This window comes from Oncorhynchus mykiss, chromosome 8, assembly GCF_013265735.2.
Source record: "Oncorhynchus mykiss isolate Arlee chromosome 8, USDA_OmykA_1.1, whole genome shotgun sequence".
Classification (NCBI taxonomy): Eukaryota; Metazoa; Chordata; class Actinopteri; order Salmoniformes; family Salmonidae; genus Oncorhynchus; species Oncorhynchus mykiss.
Window position 1 is genome coordinate 14,940,872 of NC_048572.1, and position 14,789 is coordinate 14,955,660.

Sequence of the window (14,789 nt, forward strand, 5' to 3'; positions counted from 1 at the left end):
TCTGGTGCTTTTGTCAGCAGTAGAATGAATGACTAGAGACGTGGCTGGGAGAGGTTTGAAATAACAAACATAGGTCTGTGAGTAGCAGTTCAGTCACAAGAGTTGAATCAAAGATTATTCCCCAACAGTGAAATAATGAAATTGATTAATCGCCACCTTTTAACTTGAATGCATTGGTATTCTTTGTTACAGTCAGTAAGTAACTATTTTAAAGGAGTGTCAACTGAGTTTTCACCAGGACTATTGTTAGGCTGAGCAGGTGGGTTTTGGACCGTGTACAGTTTATGTTGCTTCTACATACTAGCCTCTTGTTGCCAATGTTTGCTGACTGAGTTAGCAGCGTGCCCCGCTCCTCATGAACAGTAGCGAAGCCTCACTTACAGTAGCAGCCTGGTCTCTGCACATAAGACAACATTTTATTTAAAAAATGTAACAGAGTTGTAGAGTTGATCAGAGCGTCTCATGGTAGCAACACTTTCAGAACATTTTCAGTGTGGGACCCAATCCTTTATATGTTCTTGAAGTTCTCCTACGTGAGAGCTCCTAAGAGCTCCTTCTCAGTCAGAGATGACTTTGAGTGGTACATGTGAAGAGGATAAGATGCACCAAGAGGTGTAGTCCCAGGATAATGGGTTCATTTTTCCACTAGGTAGTCATCACAGGCACGCAGCCCAGCAGCCTCATCCAGCCCAGATCCAGTGGTAAACTGCCTTGATGTCTTTGTGGTTCCAGTGCAGAAGAAGGGCCCTCTGTGTTCAGCTGGCTGAACTGCTGCCATGCGGAATGTGCGGTGGATTTTCTACCTAATTATCTCCTATTTTCTCATGCAAGCCGGCACTTTTTCACGATGGAAGAATGCGATATAGGCTTAGCTGTCCTGGGTTTTGTTGTTTTTCGCTAAGCAGTCTCGCGCACAACATTAGCACTGGGTGTACCGAGGATGAAGAGGCCTTGTAATCCCACAATGGAGACCCTATATACATATGGCATTATAAGGCACGAGAACAGCCCTGATACAATCTTATTTCACTCATCTAAAATTCAATTATGGCAGACCGAACTATTCAACTATTAAAATGCTCCTGGCCAATAAACATAATTGGGTTCACATTTTCTTTATAATAAAGCGTTTACTGTTGACCTCGAAGAGGTCAGGCATTGAAAATAATTGTTTTAAATAAATGCTTTGATAAAAAAATAAAAATCTGATTGGGGTGGTAATATTAATCTATACATTTCTCTTTGGGAATCATCTTGATAAAAGAACAGTGGTTGATAATTATCTTGTTGTTAACATCATGGACAATACAATATGTTCTACCCAATGTTGATAGAAATTGAGACTGGAGTGGAGCGCTGCTCTTTTGTGCTGGCTATGCCAAAAACACGTGACTGGCTCGAGGTAGGTGAAAGCCCACATTTTGGGAACGGAAGAACCCATTGAGCGTCATAGAGTATATGATGCTGAAAGTCAACATGGAGAGGAAGGGAAGGGTGCTGTCTGAGCAGCATACCTTAACCCAAATTAAACAAGGCAAATGTTGTTCTTGGCAAAACACCATCTTGGTTTTTTTTCACACATCAGGGAAAAGCAAATGGCTGTGGATAAAGCTGAGCAAAGTGTTTGTGTTTCAAGTCATTTCAGGGGCTGGCATTAGCCCAGTGGGGACTCTCTGACAGCAACAAAGAGCCAGACTTTAAAAGACCTGAATATTAATTAGTCATACACAATTTATTTCTCACTTGAACAATTTACCCTTTAATGTGCGACAGTCCGGTATCACATCATCAACTTGTATCGATCACATTTTTACTAACATGGCTGGACATTGTTCTAAAGCTGTATCAGTGGCACTAGGTTGTAGTGATCATAACTTGGTTGCACTCATTAGGAAAACAAGCTACCGATGGTCCGACAGAGGGTTCAATCAGGACTCTGATTGAACCCATGTGGGTGAGATTAAGAATGTGCAATGGTTAGAAGTGTGTAAGGATGATCCTGAAATGTCACTAAGTTTGTTTATGAAATGATTAATGAGTATAGCTGATAAGCACGCCCCTTTAAGAAAATGCACTATGAGGTCAAAACGATGCCCCATGGATTGATGATGAGCTGAGAAATGTAATGATTCAACGTTATTATGCCAAAAAAGTAGAAGATAAATCTGGCATTCTAAGAGTACGGCTTTAGAAAAAACGACAGATGATTGGTTAAAGAGAATGGATGACAGGAAGTTAGTTGGTGCAGTGTTGCTAGATTTCAGTGCTGCTTTTGATGGAATTGATCATGAACTGTTACTAGGTAAACTCAAATGTTAGGATTTTAACATTAGCCATCTATCCAGGAGAAGGCAAAATGTGTCCTTTAATGGCAGCTTTTCAAACAGTAAAGATATCCACTGTGGTGTTTCTCAAGGAGGCTGCCTAGGCCCACTTCTCTACTCTAGCTTTACGAATGATTTACCTTCAGTAATGAACAAAGCAAGAGTGGTAATGTATGCTGATGACGCTACAATGTATAGCGCAGCATCAGAACGTAATGAGCTAACAGATGTACTGAGTAGTGAACTAAGAACTGATATGAACAAATTGGTGTTGAACATTTCTAAAACTAAAGGTATTGTATTTGGTTCAAGATATGCTTGCTGATGATCCCCAATTGAATTTGTTGATGAATAGATAGCATGTAGAGCAAGTGAAAAAAACTAATCTACTAGGCGTCATGTCGCACTCAGCTTTATCATGGTCCGAACACATAGATAATATTGTTAAGATGGGTAAGGGAATTGCTGTTACAAGAAAAGGCTCAGAGTATGTAACATCTAGAACTCTGAATTAGGTGATTCAATCCCTGGTCCTATCACACTTAGAGTACTGTCTGATTACATGGTCAATCCCTGGTCCTATCACACTTAGAGTACTGTCTGATTACATGGTCAATCCCTGGTCCTATCACACTTAGAGTACTGTCCAGTTATATGGTAATCTCCAGCAAAGAAAGATATATAAAAAGCTGAATATTATCCAAATGCATCAGAATCTCTCATGGCTTCACATTGAAAACAAATTACTATCCAGACTTCTGATTGTCTTTCGGAATGTTATATATATTTTTTAAAACACTGTATTTTTCAGGCAAGGTAGTACATACTAGCAACACGCATAACCACCAAACCAGACAGGCAAATTCAGGGCAGCTAAGACAACCCAAGCCAAGGACAAATAGCCTTAAATCTACAGTTTTATATAGAGCCATTGCTGAATGGAACTCTTTACCAATCCATAATTCTCAGGCAACAAGTAAATCCACCTTCAAGAAAAAAATGTGATAGACCATATGACTGGACAGGAAATAGAAAGCATCAACTGAATGTTAAATGTGTTTCCTGTCATTTTAATTGTCTGTATTGTCTACTTGTTGAATGTTTGTTAAGTCTTGATTTGTGGTTGTTTGTAATGTCTTGTTAATTGGTGTTGGACACCAGGAAGATTAGCTTGCGTTACTGCGTTAGCTAATGGGGATCCTAATACTTAAAAAAATTGTTTTACAGCCAATCAGAGATTCTGTTAAACTTGCTGCTCTTATTGAAGTGCTTCAAGTTATGTTGTCATGCAGTCGGTAGCGACACAGTTCATAATATGCATCCTCTCTCAACTATGAGACGTAAAGTCTATGCCTACAGCACTCTTAGATGATCTGCATTTCCAAAACATAGACATGGATTGCCAGGCCAGAAATCTGTCTTGTATATACAGTACCAGTCAAAAGTTTGGACACACCTACTCATTCAAGGGTTTTTCTTTATTTTTACTATTTCTACATAATAGTAAAGACATCAAAACTATGAGATAACACATATGGAATCAGGTTGTACCCCAAAAAGTATTGTACATTCTTCAAAGTAGCCACCCTTTGCCTTGAAGACTGACAGCTTTGGACACTGTTGGCATTCTCTCAACCAGCTTCATTAGGTAGTCACCTGGAATGCATTTCAATTAACAGGTGTGCCTTGTTAATTTGTGGAATTTCTTTCCTTCTTAATGCGCTTGAACCATATATACATTGAGTCCAAAGAGGAAATCAGCAGCGAATACCTCATGATAATGTGGATTACTGTGTTACCCACAGCTGTAATTTAGGTCGTCCTCTGTCTCCATGGTCTCCCCCACTGGGCCCAGTGAGTATAGGGGGGTTTGGGTAAGGGGTAATGTTTTTTCCTGACTGGGCTGGAAAAAACAGCCTGCGATACGCACTGCGGTCCCCATCCTCCAGCCACACTGGAAACTCGTGGCTTCCATTAGGGTCTCTCAGCGATGCCATTTCACAGTAAATTTGATCTTATCAATGTTCCATTTGGGGTAATGACGGTCCATTGCAAACCCTTACCCAACCCAACACACCAGTATCCCTTCTTTCTTTTTGAGTGCGCGCATGGCATTAGAACATAATTAAATCTCGTCCAGCCGCAGCGCTGTAACCCCCTCTAAACAAGGCAGCTGCTTACCCAGACCAGACCACAGATGGGCCAGGTTTGTTTCCATCTCTGAAATAAGTGTAAAGTTGACCCCATGAAACATGTTAATTGTTCTATTCCTCAATGTGCATTGGGAGAGCTTTACCCAGGGAAGCACGTCATCTTTTCATATCTTATCATTTCATTCTGCCGAGTGTCAGAATGATGACACGAGCTCTTTTGTTTTCTCTTGAAGTGCTCTCAGAATACATCGCCTACCTCCATTCTCCTCCATCTCAAAAGGAGATTGGTGGCTAGCTAACTAACATTGCTTTGTGCGTGGAAGGTGTTGTGCAGAAGTGAGGGATAGGAACGGCACCTACAGTGGCTGCTCTGTTACACGAATCCAGTGTCCTCTGCAGCATTATTGCATCATAAACAGGCTTTTCCCATTCCCAGGCCTCCCCTTTCTTCTGAGAGTCCAAGAACATAGCTTTTTGTTTCCTCATGTCTTTATGGGCCTGACTGGTCCACAGCTGCGTTTCATTACCGATCTAATAGTCCTACCTTTATGCTCTCCAGTCTCGTCTACTCCCTGTTCCCCCACAAGATAATTCCCATTGCTTGCCCCCTCTGATTCAGCCCCCTCACCACCAGCCCTCAAACACAGTGCTTACACACACAGGCACTCACAAAGGCATACAGGCATATATATATATATATATATCCACACTTCAGAGCACAAAAGGTTCCTCTGCTTGTTTACAAACACAGACATACGCATATATTTATAGCCTCCATGCGTCACTTAAAAATCCATCCTCAAACTCATTTTCTCTTAACGTGGACAATGTCCACGAATGTCACAGTTGTTCTTATTCTGCTCTTTCTGGTCTCCCAGGGGACTCATCCATCTCCCTAACCCCAGCAGAGGCATATTCCCCTGTGAGAGGAACAGGGAGACAGCCATCACTATAGAAAGAAACTAATAATCATGTTGATTCAACATACAAGGCCTTTTTTTGCCTTTACCTCCCTTCTCACCTCATTTGCTCACATTGTATATAGACTTGTTTATACTTTATTATTGACTGTATGTTTGTTTTACTCCATGTGTAACTCTGTGTTGTTGTATCTGTCGAACTGCTTTGCTTTATCTTGGCCAGGTCGCAATTGTAAATGAGAACTTGTTCTCAACTTGCCTACCTGGTTAAATAAAGGTAAAATAAATAAATAAATAAAAATACAATTGTAAGGCAGCCAGCTGCAATAGGATTGTGAGTTTGCTCAACAAAATGTTCACACACAAACTTTTTGTTGTGAGTTTGCCCAAGAACATTTTTGTTGAGTGAACACACAATCCTATTGCAGCTGGTTGCCTTACAATTGTATGTTGAATCGCTATCTTTCTTTCTTCCAGTGTATGGAGTGTACTACTTTTGACCAGGGCCGAAATGTGGTTGTGCATCAGCAGTTTTCCTCTTGTTATGTCAGTCACTGACAGTCACTCAATTAGCCCATGTCAGATATAAAAAATGGATTGGTAAGTTAGTCTAGCCAGCTATCTAAACTTAGTAGTAATCATGGCCAAATTACCAACCAGGCACGAAGGTCATGGAGCCCCACATTGATTTTGTTAGTCACTCGCTCAGATATTGTATTGACATGGCATAAATAATGGCAAAATGTGTAGAATTTCAGGAAATTAGCTTTAAAATGACAAATTCTTCTCTCCGGCCCCATGGCAAAATGAGTAGAATTGCATGACATTTTTATAAAATAGCAACATTTTCACTCCGCCTTGTGGCAGAATGTGTAGAATTGCAGAAAACTTGCTTTAAAACTGCAACATTTTCTCTAAGCCCCGTGGCAACGTGTAGAAATGCAGGAAATGTACTTTAAAACGTAAAAACGTTCTCTCCGCCGTCAAGAGGGGGGCCACTAAGATGTTTTGCCCGCTTTGTGGGTGCCCCCTCAAACAAATATGTTTAGGGCCCCCAAAAGGCTGCTTCCCACAATGGATATCTGGGAACCTTCCTTGACCCAAATAAAAAATGCAAGGGTTGGAAAGGGGGGTACGTGTGTACTGTATGTGTGTTCATGCATGTGTATGAACAAGTATATGAACAAATGTATGTGAGTCAGATACACATCTTTCCCCTGTGTGTCAGTTGTTCCCACTCCCCCACATTCCTTCTTATTTCTTCTCCATCAGCACTGTTCAGTGGTATCTCTCTCAGTTGATGTTTTGTCATCGTGTCCTGCTCCTTTCTGGCTCCAGTTCTTATTGTTTTCCATTCTGTGTGGCCGGATCCCCAGCCTCTCCCAGTGTTGGATCCCCAGCCTCTTTCAGTGTTGGAACTCCAGCCTCTCCCAATGTTGGATCTCCAGCCTCTCCCAATGTTGGATCCCCAGCCTCTCCCAATGTTGGATCCCCAGCCTCTCCCAATGTTGGAACTCCAGCCTCTCCCAATGTTGGATCTCCAGCCTCTTTCAGTGTTGGAACTCCAGCCTCTCCCAATGTTGGATCCCCAGCCTCTTTCAGTGTTGGAACTCCAGCCTCTCCCAATGTTGGATCTCCAGCCTCGCCCAATGTTGGATCCCCAGCCTCTCCCAAATGTTGGATCCCCAGCCTCTCCCAAATGTTGGATACCCAGCCTCTCCCAATGTTGGATACCCAGCCTCTCCCAATGTTGGATCCCCAGCCTCTCCCAATGTTGGATACCCAGCCTCTCCCAATGCTGGATACCCAGCCTCTCCCAATGTTGGATCCCCAGCCTCTCCCAATGTTGGATCCCCAGCCTTTCCCAATGTTGGATCCCCAGCCTCTTTCAGTGTTGGAACTCCAGCCTCTCCCAATGTTGGATCTCCAGCCTCTCCCAGTGTTGGATCCCCAGCCTCTCCCAATGTTGGATCCCCAGCCTCTCCCAATGTTGGATACCCAGCCTCTCCCAATGTTGGATCCCCAGCCTCTCCCAATGTTGGATCCCCAGCCTCTCCCAATGTTGGATCCCCAGCCTCTCCCAATGTTGGATCCCCAGCCTCTCCCAATGTTGGATCCCCAGCCTCTCCCAATGTTGGATCCCCAGCCTCTCCCAATGTTGGATCCCCAGCCTCTCCCAGTGTTGGATCCCCAGACTCTCCCAGTGTTGGATCTCCAGCCTCTCCCAGTGTCGGATCTTCAGCCTCTCCCAGTGTCGGATCTTCATCCTCTCTCAGGGTTGGATCCCCAGCCTCTCCCAATGTTGGATCCCCAGTCTCTCCCAGTGTTGGATCCCCAGCCTCTCCCAGTGTTGGATCCCCAGCCTCTCCCAATGTTGGATCCCCAGCCTCTCCCAATGTTGGATCCCCAGCCTCTCCCAGTGTTGGATCTTCAGCCTCTCTCAGTGTTGGAACTTCAGCCTCTCTCAGGGTTGGATCCCCAGCCTCTCTCAGGGTTGGAGCTTTAACCTCTCTCATTGTTGGATCTTCAGCCTCTCACAGGGTTGGGTCTTCAGCCTCTCCCAGTGTTGGATCATCAGCCTCTCTCAGTGTTGGATCATCAGCCTCTCTCAGGGTTGGATCTTCAGTCTCTCTCAGTGTTGGATCTTCAGCCTCTCCCAGTGTTGGATCTTCAGCCTCTCTCAGGGTTGCATAAGAGAGGAGTGAGGCTCTCCTGACTTCTCTCCTGCATCCCGATTCTCCACCTTGCACACTTTCTCATTTGAATTTGACAGTAATGGAAAAACTCACTCCAGCCAATGTTTACAACAATCATATTCATCACGGAGAGCGTGCAAAGTGCACACTTCTGGAAAAGGTTGGATAATTAGGACTCAGCCTCTGTGGTTCCTGGTAAGCACAGCTCTGTGACTCTCTCTCCATGTCTCCCTGGAAGGGCGGCCTCTCATGTAAGCCAGGAGAGAAGTGTTCCCATCAAACAAGAGAAGATGTCACACCCTGATCTGTTTTACCTGACCTTGTGCTCCGGCTGTCGCCCATCTTCCCCATTTATATTTATACCTGTGTTTTCTGTCTGTCTGTTGCCAGTTCGTCTTGTTTGTTCAAGCCTACCAGCGTTTTGTCTCAGCTCCTGGTTTTCCCTAGTCTCTCTTTTTCTCATCCTCCTGGTTTTTGACCTTTGCCTGACCTGACAATGTACCCGCCTGCCTGACCACTGCCTGTCTCTGTGCCTGCCTGCCGTCCTGTACCTTTGCTTCACCTCTGGATTACCGACCTCTGCCTGACCCTGAGCATGCCTGCCATCCTGTACCTTGGCCTCTGTTCTGGATTATCGACCCCTGCCTGCCTTGACCTGTCGTTTGCCTGCCCCTGTGGTTACAATAAACATTGTTACTTCACACAGTCTGCACTTGGGTCTTACCTTGATTCCTGATAGAAGAGACTGAAGTCAGAGGAGAACTTGGTGAAGTGCTGCTGCACTTTTCAGTAATCAGTACACAGCTTAGAAATACATTTTGAAATCTTTGTATTCCTCAAAGCAGGCAGCAGAAATACAATGCATTTGGAAATAATGTTTTTCATCAAGGATCTCTCTGTACTTTGCTCCGTTCATCTTTCCCTCGATCCTAACCATATTCCTCGTTGTCCTTCTGGAAGGTTATCCCATCTCGACAGAGGAACTTTGAAGCTCTGTCATAATAACCATCAGGTTCTTGGTCACCTCCCTGACCAAGGCCCTTCCCCCCCAATTGTTCAGTTTGGCTGGGTGCCAGCTCTAGGAAGAGTCTTGGTGGTTCCAAACTGCTTCCATTTAAGAATGATGGAGGCCACTGTGTACTAGGGGACCTTCAATGCTGCAGACATTTTTTGGTACCCTTCCCGAGAGCTATGTCTCGACACAATCCTGTCTTGGAGCTCTACGGACAATTCCTTGGACCTCATGGCTTGGTTTTTGCTCTGACATGCACTGTCAACTGTGGTCCCTTATATAGACAGGTGTGTGCCTTTCCAAATCATGTCCAATCAATTGAATCCATTTTAGGATAAGGCTGTGACGTAACAAAATGTGGACAACGGAAAAGGGTCTGAATGTTTTCTGAATGCACTGTATGTGTATGACACTGTGTTTACTGTGTCTGATAGCTCACCTGAAGTCTCTGCTGTAGGCTATTCCGATGAAACTTCAGTTGGATGTTCATTCCCAGGTTTTACACTACAGGACTACAGCGTCACAGGAACACATGTGGACGGGATGTTTGACCTTCTGAAACCTGTTAGTCAGATAGGAATGGAGCCCTGCTATTGGTGAGACCAGCTGAGAGGAAATAGCCCTACCCCGACACAGGAAGTGACCTCGTCCTGTGTGGGTATGTTTTATGTACAGTGTATTATAGTCAGTGTGTGTGTGTGTGTGTGTGTCTGTGCGTGTGTGTGTTCGTAAGCCAGCAGTGCTAGTGAGAAAGTCTCGAGAATGTATTTGTCAGCCCTCCCCTCTCAGTGACTGGTCAACAGTTTTACTAAGCTGTGTTCACAGTCAGAGGTGTTTCAAACAAGGTAACCATTATTTTCATGGCTGTGGACCTCTGGCAGCCATACTGCCATGTTAAGGCTGCACTGTCTACAAAAGAAACTAGGGAATTAAAACAGAGAATACAATTGGTGGATGTGGTTTTTAGCTGCTCTACACCACATTGACACATCTACTTGAAAAATGTTCGTATTCCTCTACGCCTAAAACGACCAGTGACCTTCTGGACAGATAGCATTCAACTTTAAGCCATTAAATCCATTACATTTTTATACCACTTGGTCTTACAGACTTGTCCCGAAGCCACTCCTGCGTTGTCTTGGCTGTGTGCTTAGAGTCGTGTTCATGTTGGAAGGTGAACCTTCTCCCCATTCTGAGGTCCTGAGCGCTCTGGAGCAAGTTTTCTTCAAGGATCTCTCTGCACTTTGCTCCATTCATCTTTGCCTCAAATCCTGACTAGTCTCCCAGTCCCTGTCGCTGAAAAACATCCCCACAGCATGATGCTGCCACCTCCAGACATGACGCTTAGCATTCAGGCCAAAGAGATGGCCAAGACTCTTGGTTTCATCAGACCCAGGGTTTCTTATGGTCTAAGAGTCTGTAGGTGTCTTTTGGCAAACTCCGAGCGGGCTGTCATGTGCCTTTTACTGAGGAATGTTGTCTGTCTGGTCACTCTACCATAAAGGCCTGATTGGTGGAGTGCTGCAGAGATGGTTGTCCTTCTGGAAGAGTGACCATCGAGGTCTTGGTCACCTCCTTGACCAAGACCCTTCTCCCCTGCTCTAGGGAGAGTCTTGATGATTCCAAACTTCTTCCATTTAAGAATGATGGAGGCTCTGTGTTCTTGGGGACCTTCAATGCTGCAGAAATGTTTTGGTACCCTTCCCCAGATCTGTGCCTTGACACAATCCTGTCTCGGAGCTCTACGAACAATTCCTTTGACCTCATGGCTTGGTTTTTGCTCTGACATGCACTGTCAACTGTGGGACCTTATTTAGACCGGTGTGTGCCTTTCCAAATAATGTCCAATCAATTTACCACAGGTGTACTCCAATCAAGTTGTAGAAACATCTCAATGATGATCAATGGAAACAGGATGCACCTGAGCTCAATTTCGAGTCTCATAGCAAAGGGTCTGAATATGTATGTAAATAAGGTATTTCTGATTGTTATTTGTAATACATTTGGAAAAATGTGAAAATTGTATCTTGCATTGTTTGCTATTGGATTAACTGGTAGTTAAGACAACTCAATTATATCATTATGTTGTGTTTTGGTGACTAAACCAATGTTCTCATTACATGTCACAATAAACATATATTTTGAATCAATGGTTGTGCGGAGAGATGTTTACAATCCAAATGAATGCACAAGGACAGGTTTTGAATGAAAGACTGGCTGCGTTGTGTGACCAGCTTGGAGTTTTGTACTAAGAGTTGTGAAAATGTACCACATACTTGTGAAACTAGTACCAAAGCAACAAAAAATAAATACTGAATTGACTCCAAGCCCAAAGTACTTACGTGCATTCTTGTGTGCGGATCTGTGCGTGAGGGAAGGCATCGGGTTTGCCTGTGGTATCCCTGTGTTTACATGGGGCTTAGCCTTAACCAGCACATCCTGCTCATTAGTGTGTGTGGTGTTGCACAGCGGTACACAGCTCGGACTCAAGTGCTAAGCTATTGCTGGAGCAAACCCAGCATGCCTCACTCTGCCTCTGACTAGAGATGAATGGGCCAAATCTAAACGTCTGAAAACGTGTGCTGACTACACACCCACAGTGTTAACTCTTCCCCACCGTATAGTAACTGACAGACTGATCATGCCATCATGGATGCGTTGAATGCCTGAATAAAGTAATGAATAAATAGCATGACATAATGTCGAAAAATCACATTTTTTGGGGTTGCAAATGAATCTTCTGTTTTGATTTTGGTCAACACATCAGTTCTGAATGCAGTGGTTTCAATGACTTTTGAGTGGAATCCCGGCCACTGCCTCTATAGAAATGCACAACCTGAAGGTGCTGCAGCATTTAAAAAGATTCTCCAGTTGTTACTAATTCCCTGCCGGTAACTGTTATCAGCACTTCACAATCCTTTCAAGTGTCACACTCCACTCCCCATCCCCCATATGACCAGAGCCTGAGAGACTGGGGGGTACCATAAACTGGCCTCTCACTCAATTTCAATTCAATTCAAATGACTTTATTGGCATGGGAAACATATGTTTACATTGCCAAAGCAAGTGAAATAGATAATAAACAAAGTGAAATAAACAGCTGGTGTACAAGTGGTAGATCTGTTCTATATGCCCTATTTCTATGCTTCCCATTGTTAAGTTTAGTTTTTGCTTTTACTTTCGGACACCAGCTTCAAACAGCTGAAAATACAATAGTTTGGTTATGGAAAAGATATTTCACAGTGGTTTAGATGTTACAATGACTATCTACACTATACTTAGCTGTTTTGTCACATAAACGGAAACTAGGCAAACTATTATAATTTTAGCAACCAGGAAATGCTAATTGTTTGCTTATCTTAGCTTTATATTTACACAGTCATTACCAGTGCTCTTGCTGTGCTATTGTATTGGATTCATGCTATGTTAATTGTGTACAGTCTATTCATTACTGTTTATCTCTTGTAGTACAGAACCACATCCTTCCCACATTTATTTCCTGTCTGTTGTGTGTAACGCTGAGGTGCTAGCAGGTCACGGATCAGCCCAAACGGAGAGCATCTTTCATTCACCAGTACTTTTGTATAATTTTTAGCCAGTAGTTCTGAATTTAGTGCTCACGAGCCAAAAGGGTCCCCAAAAATTGCATACTACGCCATTGCTCTCTCTCTCGGTCTGCTGTGTGTGCATCTTACTAGCTGTCACAGAAATGGCAAGGGGCTGAAGCTCATTGGCTGGAACTCTAATGGCTAGGGGTCAATTTGGTTTGACATTCGATATCCCTATGGGGCTAGTTAGGGACCATCAGTAAATTACACAATGTTCATGGGACAATATTTTTAAAGGACAATATTTCCAAATTTCAATTCATTAAAAACCTCAAACCAGCTATACATTCTAGAAATTCATATACAAATATTGAAAGCTTTTAATGAGACAACTAGATGTGCAACATGCAAATATTGTCCCACTTACATTGTGTCATTTATTCACGGCTCCTAACTAGTCCCAGAGTAAGGCTACCAAACGTCAAACCAACTTTGCCATGGTTGCACACCAGCCATTTGAAGCTAATTGGCGAAAAAGATGGCTAGGACTAGCTAGCCTAGACCTTGTTAGACTGCTTTTAATTATCTAGAAGGGTGAGTGACTGTAACTGTGTAATGTTTTGGCAGAGTGAATGTACAAAGGCTTGCCAGGTGTGAACACACACGCACACACACACAAGAGACACCCACAACTAATTCCACTATAAGACATACAGATGCAGTATAAAGAAGTGAGCATCACTATGGAGACTGCTCTATCAATCATCTGAGAAAGTCCGAATGCATCAGAGAAAGTCACCGCACAGGACTGGCCAAACATTGATGGGCCCTGGTAAAAAGTTGTGCACTAAATAGGGAATAGGATGATATTTGGGATGCTGTCTGTGTCCTCACCTCAACCCCCATCATGTTTGCTAACAACAGAATGCTCAGGTACAGTGATGGATCGATGAGGTCCAACGCTAATTGACAGCTAACTTAGTTAACCATTCATTAACTGGTGTTGGAGAAATTGACAGGTTGAGGCCTAGGGTGGAAATGGGCTGGAGGTAGCTAAAGAGAGTCAGATTAGATTTAACACCAGGTCAAATATAGTCTGGTTAGTAGATACGGGTTCAACTTTGTTTTGGGAACAGATGATGAATAAGTGAATAAGAGAAACACTGCTTACTCGTAAAATATATGGGCAGTACTTTAATTGAGATCGACTAGCTTAACTCAGATTTAACTCCCATTGACATCAATGAACGATTTACGCAAACAAATCTGAGTTGCATGTGTTTGTCTGAATCTGTCCCTTTATCAGTATGAATAAAAACACCAGGCCACATTTGGCCTCATATTCAGACTTATGGACAAATCAAACAGGACCAGACCACACCAGACCAACACAGTTTTATCAAGACAACTAGACCACACCAGACCAACACAGTTTTATCAAGACAACTAGACCACACCAGACCAACACAGTTTTATCAAGACAACCAGACCACACCAGACCAACACAGTTTTATCAAGACAACTAGACCACACCAGACCAACACAGTTTTATCAAGACAACTAGACCACACAAGAGCAACACAGTTTTATCAAGACAACTAGACCACACCAGACCAACACAGTTTTATCAAGACAACTAGACCACACCAGACCAACAGTTTTATCAAGACAACTAGACCACACCAGATCAACACAGTTTTATCAAGACAACTAGACCACACCAGACCAACACAGTTTTATCAAGACAACTAGACCACACCAGACCAACACAGTTTTATCAAGACAACTAGACCACACCAGACCAACACAGTTTTATCAAGACAACTAGACCACACCAGACCAACACAGTTTTATCAAGACAACCAGACCACACCAGACCAACACAGTTTTATCAAGACAACTAGACCACACCAGACCAACACAGTTTTATCAAGACAACTAGACCACACCAGACCAACACAGTTTTATCAAGACAACTAGACCACACCAGATCAACACAGTTTTATCAAGACAACTAGACCACACCAGACCAACACAGTTTTATCAAGACAACCAGACCAACACAGTCCTATAAATAGACCCTCGGGTGCATAATATTACACAGGTCTCCCTACTCAAAGTCTCCCCTCTGCCCTT

General features: G+C 43.3%; 1 protein-coding gene across 3 annotated transcripts in view; it reads right to left on the minus strand.

Moving 5' to 3' along the window:
* The window catches only part of LOC110529190 (T-lymphoma invasion and metastasis-inducing protein 2), a 56,439-nt gene that overhangs the window by 31,997 nt on the left and 9,653 nt on the right, over window positions 1-14,789 (minus strand). The gene's annotated exons all lie outside the window — the stretch shown is intronic.